Source organism: Podarcis raffonei, chromosome 5 (assembly GCF_027172205.1).
Source record: "Podarcis raffonei isolate rPodRaf1 chromosome 5, rPodRaf1.pri, whole genome shotgun sequence".
In the NCBI taxonomy this organism is placed as follows: domain Eukaryota; kingdom Metazoa; phylum Chordata; class Lepidosauria; order Squamata; family Lacertidae; genus Podarcis; species Podarcis raffonei.
In genome coordinates, this window is record NC_070606.1 from 100,691,314 (window position 1) to 100,698,797 (window position 7,484).

Here is a 7,484-nt window from a genome sequence, read left to right on the forward strand (position 1 = left end):
GTCTCTGATACCCACAGGCATTCTGCGCGTGTTCAAGCAAACGAGAGTAAAACTGCCCTTCTCTGCTCAAATTTACCCAGGGAGTTTCATGGCAATGAGTTGAATCAAGATCCCTCGCGGAAATTAATTGACTAGTTAAGTTAACGAAATGATAATTTGTAATTTTAGCTGGGTGTATTTTTCAGCTGTCAATTTCTAAGTTAAAAAAGGTTAGCATTTGCTCTGTTTATATAAGTTATAAGAGGTTTTTTGGGGGTGGGTAAATCCAGTTTTCCCACTCTATATGGAATGACAATATTTCTTTATTGAAACTTCCTTGAGAGCTAGAACAGGCCTGTCAACACTTTAGACTGAACACAGGTTTGCTCTGTCTCGATACAAGCATTTTCGTGAAAGATTTACACATGTTGATTTGCACAGCTCATCTGTTGTGTGCACAAGTACACAGACTGAACACTGGTTGAACGTTACGTGTGAATAACTTTGCATTTCCTGTACACTAGCAGAAATTACAAGGGTAGTCAATAGGCTGCTGGAGAGGGAATAAGCTCAGTTTGATCCCAGGAAGAGTGGGAACCATTCCTGCTCCGAAATATATCAGTCCCAGAAAATACAGGAGTAAATAAGCTTGTTAAGTTGTGGGTGAACATATCAGACGACACAGTGATTCTTCAGACAGCTCTTGTTTATTCACAGGCCAGAACAGAACTGAACTGAAGGGTTCAGCCAGCCTGCTTATATAGAGCTCAACTACAAAGCAACAGTAACAACTTTCTGTAACTATCCAATCACTGAACATCACTTTCAATTCCTTATTTGCATATGTGGACCTGAGTGAAAACTATCTACAGTATCCCCCTGCTGGCCCAGGGTGAGAACTTCAGTACATAACAAAGCTATTGTCATTTTTCAACACAGTTAATTTCACATGCTGCTTTTACCTTTAATTAAATGTTCCATTATTACTCTTGCCATCTCCTGGGTTGTAGACTGATGCTCTTGCAACTGCAAAATGCTGTCCCCCTTATTTCTAGGTTTCCCCTGAAACTTCATAAACAAGCAGAGAAAATAAACTGGAAATCTTGTCACTGGCGTTCCCACATTGCCATTTTAGACATCCTTTACTGTGCCCTTTCAATGCTATGATGATGCCCCTGTTGAGACTGGGCATCCATAATTGTCCACAGCGCTCCTAATCCGGCTGCACTAGAGATGCATTAACTACAAGGCGCACTGGCGAGATATGGGCACATAATTCAGGCGAATGGCATTTGTGGAGAGTGAATGGTATGTTTTCAAAGCATGATTGCATTCGCTGGACCTTTAATGTGGCACCCATAGAACTGGCTAGAGAAGCTGTTGCCTTTTATTAATAATACATAGCAATCGTACAGTACTTTTCCAGAATTCGAAGTGCCACACAGGAATTAATTCTGGAGCTGTGCTATTATCACCTGCATTGTAACTGAGCAGGCTGAGAGAAAGAGAGACAATGCAATCCGATGCATGTCTGCGCTAAAGAAAGGACTCATTTGTGCAGTGCAGAGGTTTTCAACCCATGTGCTGTGGCACCCTGGGGTGCCTTGAATGATGGTCAGCAGAGTAGGATTGAGGTTTGATGAGGCCCTCAGCTCCTGAAGGTAATGGGGCCCTTTATATGTCCAGCTGTCCTTTGTCAACAACAAATGGTCGCTGTTTCTTGTGTTGAATATATGCTGCATGATAATTGATGGACCTCATAGGTACCTAAAGTCATTTGCACATGTCGCCATGCAAACAGTCCATGCAAAATGTTGTTGTTGTTTAGTCTTTTAGTCATGTCCGACTCTTCGTGACCCCCTGGACCAGAGCACGCCAGCCCCTCCTGTCTTCCACTGCCTCCCGCAGTTTGGTCAAACTCATGCTGGTAGCTTCGAGAACACTGTCCCACCATCTCGTCCTCTGTCGTCCCCTTCTCCTTGTGCCCTCCATCTTTCCCAGCATCAGGGTCTTTTCCAGGGAGTCTTCTCTTCTCATGAGGTGGCCAAAGTCTTGGAGCCTCAGCTTCAGGATCTGTCCTTCCAGTGAGCACTCAGGGCTGATTTCCTTCAGAATGGAGAGGTTTGATCTTCTTGCAGTCCATGGGACTCTCAAGTGTCTCGTCCAGCACTATAATTCAAAATGTAAATATTCATAATTCATAATGCAAAATGCAGTCACCCTATATATAAAAAGGTAAAGGGACCCCTGACCATTAGGTCCAGTCGTGGCCGACTCTGGGGTTGCGGTGCTCATCTCGCTTTACTGGCCGAGGAAGCCGGCGTACAGCTTCCGGGTCATGTGGCCAGCATGACTAAGCCGCTTCTGGCGAACCAGAGCAGCGCACGGAAACACCATTTACCTTCCCGCTGGAGTGGTACCTATTTATCTACTTGCACTTTGACGTGCTTTCGAACTGCTAGGTGGGCAGGAGCAGGGACCGAGCAACAGGAGCTCAACCCGTTGCGGGGATTCGAACTGCCGAAAGGAGCAAACCAGGAATATTTGAGGGAGCAGGTGGGGCCCATGACTTACATCCTAGAAGCCTACACAAGACAAAACACTGTTGCTGGATGTAGGTTTTATTCTACCTGTTTTTTATCTTTTATTTTGGAAATGTACATCCAGGTTTTTTCCTTTACCTTTTTTGGGGGCCCCCAAGAGAGCTAGAGCTTGTTTAGCTTATACGTAAATCCAGCACTACTGGTCAGGGGTGCTGCGGACAACACTGTCCTCTGTCCCTCTTTCCTTCCCTCTTATGCCCTCTCGCATAAGGCCTCCCAAAGGCTTGCACAGCTGTTTCCTGCAGCAGCCCTGGGTACAAGCTCCCCAGGCGAATGGTGCTTCTGGGGCTGGCCAGGGGGTGCTTCCAAGGCCCGCCTGGGGCAGTGTGAGGAGGCACGTCTATTTGGGGTGAGGTGGGGGGCAGGTCAGAAACCACAACCTAGATATTGGCCTACCAGATACCCCAAAAGGGAAACACGCAAGGGAAACCCCTCGTGTGCTTTGCAGCAACTGGTATTCAGAACTTTCTAGTTTCGAGAACAGCAGACAGGAGAGAGGTTTCTCAAAATTATGCATGGCATGGATAGAGACATCCTCCCTCTCTTGCGACACTAGAACTCACGGGTGTCCATTGAAGCTGAACCTTGGGTGATTCAGGGTGGATTAACATAGCTGTCAGCTTTCAGATTTGAAAATAAGAGATCAGCAGCCTCACCTGTCTCGGGAACAGTCTACGGGATATCTAACAATCCAGGATAGCAGGGGGAAGCAGTGGGAAATGGTGCTGGAGTAAGGGAATTTCCCACAAATAAAAGGCAAGTTTGACAGCTAGGTAAAGGTAAAGGGACCCCTGACCATTAGGTCCAGTCGTGGCCAACTCTGGGGTTGCAGCACTCATCTCGCTTTACTGGCCGAGGGAGCCGGCGTACAGCTTCCAGGTCATGTGGCCAGCATGACTAAGCCGCTTCTGGTGAACCAGAGCAGCGCACGGAAACGCCATTCACCTTTCCACTGGAGTGGTACCTGTTTATCTACTTGCACTTTGACGTGCTTTTGAACTGCTAGGTGGGCAGGAGCTGGGACCGAGCAACGGGAGCTCACCCCGTCACGGGGATTCGAACCGCCAACCTTCTGATCGGCAAGTCCTAGGCTCTGTGGTTTAACCCACAGCGCCACCCGCTTCTCGTTGACAGCTATCTGGATTAAATAAAAGTCCTTTTTCATGCAGCTCACAGTTGGACTGGGGAACTCCCTCCCACAGGAGGCAGGCATGGCCAACAGTGTGGATGACTTTCAAAGAGGATCGGACAAATTCGTGGAGGGCAAGAGGGCTGTCAGTGCTCTGCCTCCGCAGTCAGAGGCAGCCAATGTTCCAAATGCCAGTTGCTGGAAACCCTAGGAGGGGAGAGGCCTGGTCTTGTGTTCGAATCCTGCTTGCGGCTTTCTCGCTGGGGCAGCTGCTCAGACACTGTGAGGACGGGAGGCTGGACTAGATGGGCAACTTATATATATATCTTATATTCTTATGAAGTATTTCTGTCTCCAGGTACAGAGGAAGAGCACATCTATCATGCACACGTCTCTGCCACAGCACCGCCCAGATCTCTCTCTCTCTCTCTCTCTCTCTCTCTCTCTCTCTCTCGCTATTATTTTATTTTATATTTTATTTGTATAATTTATTCCTGCCCTTCACTGCCAAGCAAACCCAGGGCGGGTCACAACATTCATTACTTTTTTAAATTGCTGTAAGATACACTATTCCAGGCTACGTGTAAATTAATGGTTCTTTGCAAAGACCAGAATTATTCCGTTCTGCATTTCTTTGCTTCTTGGCTCTGTCTCCACCTTTATGCCTTAATTCTCCAATTCATGGGCCCCGTCTGTGTTTCCATGTCCTGACGTACCGCCATTAAAATTTCTTTAGAGTGCGAGGGTGTCGTGTTGGGGAAGGCTTGGCATTTAAGTTGTGTGGGGAAGGTCCAATTATCTCTGGGCTGTAAAAACGGCTACACAATAAAAGATAACTTCGAAAAACACTGTTACGCCCAGATGAGTCACACCCTGTGGAAATGCCATCCCAGAGCTACCAAATATATATCTTGATCTTTAAGAAAAGGTGTCTCACCATTATAGTCTCTTATTTTGACTATTATTATTTTACTTGCAGTAAGTGTGTCACAATCTTCGTCTTGTTCCTTTCCAAAAAAAATCCTCCTCAGAGTGGTTTGCTCACAGATTAAGGTTGAATCCTGACAAGGCAGAAGTACTGTTTTTGGGGGACAGGGTGTGGGCTGGTGTGGAGGACTCCCCGGTCCTGAATGGGGTAACTGTGCCCCTGAAGGACCAGGTGCGCAGCCTGGGAGTCATTCTGGACTCACAGCTGTCCATGGAGGCGCCGGTCAATTCTGTGTCCAGGGCAGCTGTCTACCAGCTCCACCTGGTATGCAGGCTAAGACCCTCCCTGCCCGCAGACTGTCTCACCAGAGTAGTGCATGCTCTGGTTATCTCTCGCTTGGACTACTGCAATGCGCTCTATGTGGGGCTACCTTTGAAGGTGACCTGTAAACTGCAATTAATCCAGAATGCGGCAGCTGGACTGGTGACTGGGAGCGGCCGCTGAGACCATATAACACCGGTCCTTAAAGATTTACATTGGCTCCCAGTACGTTTCCAAGCACAATTCAAAGTGCTGACCTTTAAAGCCCTAAACGGCCTCGGTCCAGTATACCTGAAGGAGCATCTCCACCCCCATCATTCAGCCCGGACACTGAGGTCCAGCTCCGAGGGCCTTCTGGCGGTTCCCTCCCTGCAAGAAGTGAGGTTACAGGGAACCAGGCAGAGGGCCTTCTCGGTGGTGGCGCCTGCCCTGTGGAACACCCTCCCATCAGATGTCAAAGAGAAAAACAACTACCAGACTTTTAGAAGACATCTGAAGGCAGCCCTGTTTAGGCAAGCTTTAAATGTTTGATGCATTACTGTATTTTAATATTTTGTAGGAAGCTGCTCAGAGTGGCTGGGGAAGCCCAGCCAGATGGGCGGGGTAGTAATAATAATAATAATAATATATATTATTATTATTATTATTATTATTACAGTGGTGCCTCGCAAGACGAAAAGAATCCGTTCCGCGAGTCTCTTCGTCTTGCGGTTTTTTTGGCTTGTGAAGCAAGCCCATTAGCGGATTAGCGGATTAGCGCTATTAGCGGCTTAACGGATCAGCTGTTAAGCGGCTTAGCGAATCAGCTGTTAAGCGGCTTAGCGGCTTAGCGGATCAGCTGTTAAGCGGCTTAGCGGATCAGCTGATAAGCGGCTTAGCGATCAGCTGTTAAGCGGCTTAGCGGCTTAGCGGATCAGCTGATAAGCGGCTTAGCGGCTTGGGGAAAAGGGGGGGGAGGAAAAAAACCCCGGAGGAACTCACAAGACATTTTCGTCTTGTGAAGCAAGGCCATAGGAAATTCGTTTTGCGAAGCACCTCCAAAACGGAAAACCCTTTCGTCTAGCGGGTTTTCCGTCTTGCGAGGCATTCGTCTTGCGGGGCACCACTGTATTTCTATTTCACAGCTGAGATAAAAGTTTAAACCAGGGAAAACGCTGGCCCTAAACCTCTGCTGCCTTGTGGGTTTTCTTTGGGAGAAGAAAAGGCTAAGGCGTAAAATCTACACCAATCTGGAGTCTCTAAGGCGGTTGGATGCTGCCTTGTACGCCTCTTTCCAGCAACTCCTGCAGCCAAGCTACGGCCAAACGTCTTGCTCTGCTTTCCTTTGGACCAACCAAGTTTCAAGGGATGGTGCAGTGCAGACCTGCTTTAAAAAGAGACCCCAGTAAGACACAGAGCCTCTGGGGTACAGTCATGCTGTTGTTGTTGTTGTTTAGTCGTTTAGTCGTGTCCGACTCTTCGTGACCCCCTGGACCAGAGCACGCCAGGCACTCCTGTCTTCCACTGCCTCCCGCAGTTTGGTCAAACTCATGCTGGTAGCTTCGAGAACACTGTCCCACCATCTCATCCTCTGTCGTCCCCTTCTCCTTGTGCCCTCCATCTTTCCCAACATCAGGGTCTTTTCCAGGGAATCTTCTCTTCTCATGAGGTGGCCAAAGTCTTGGAGCCACAGCTTCACGATCTGTCCTTCCAGTGAGCACTCAGGGCTGATTTCCTCCAGAATAGATAGGTTGGATCTTCTTGCAGTCCATGGGACTCTCAAGAGTCTCCTCCAGCACCAGAATTCAAAAGCATCCATTCTTCGGGCGATCAGCCTTCTTTATGGTCCAGCTCTCGCTTCCATACATCACTACTGGGAAAACCATAGCTTTTACTATATGGACAGTCATACCTTGGGTAAAAGACACTTCAGGTTGAGCATTTTCAGGTTGCGTTACACGGCGACCCGGAAGTAAAGGAAAGGGTTACTTTCGGGTTTTGCCGCTCGCGCATGCACAGACGCTCAAAATAATGTCACGCACATGCGCAGAAGTGGCAAATCACGACCCGCGCACGCACAGACGCAGGTTGCATTCTGCTCAGGATGCAAATGGGACTCCGGAATGGATCCCGTTCGCATCCAGAGGTACCACTGTATTTGAAAAGGTTCGCTCTGATCTGCCATAGTAAGAACATAGCCTGCTGGATTAGGCCTGGGGTCTGTAAAGTCCAGCATCCTGTTCTCACAGCGGTCAAACCACCCAAGGAATCTGGATAGACTGACACTGAACCTGGAGGTTCTGTAAGAATGTAAGAGCCTGGCTGCTGGGTCAGGCCAAAGGGGGCTTGTCTAATCCTGTTCTCACAGTGGTCAGCAAGCTGCCTCAATGGGAAACCTGTAAGCAGGATTGGAGCAGAAGAACCTTTCCGCCTCCTGAGCTTTTCCAGCAACTGGTTTTCGGAAGAATTGCTGCCCCAAGATGTGGAGGCAGAGCAGAGCCATCCTAGCTAGGAGCCATCAATGGCCCTTTCTGTCTTCATGAAT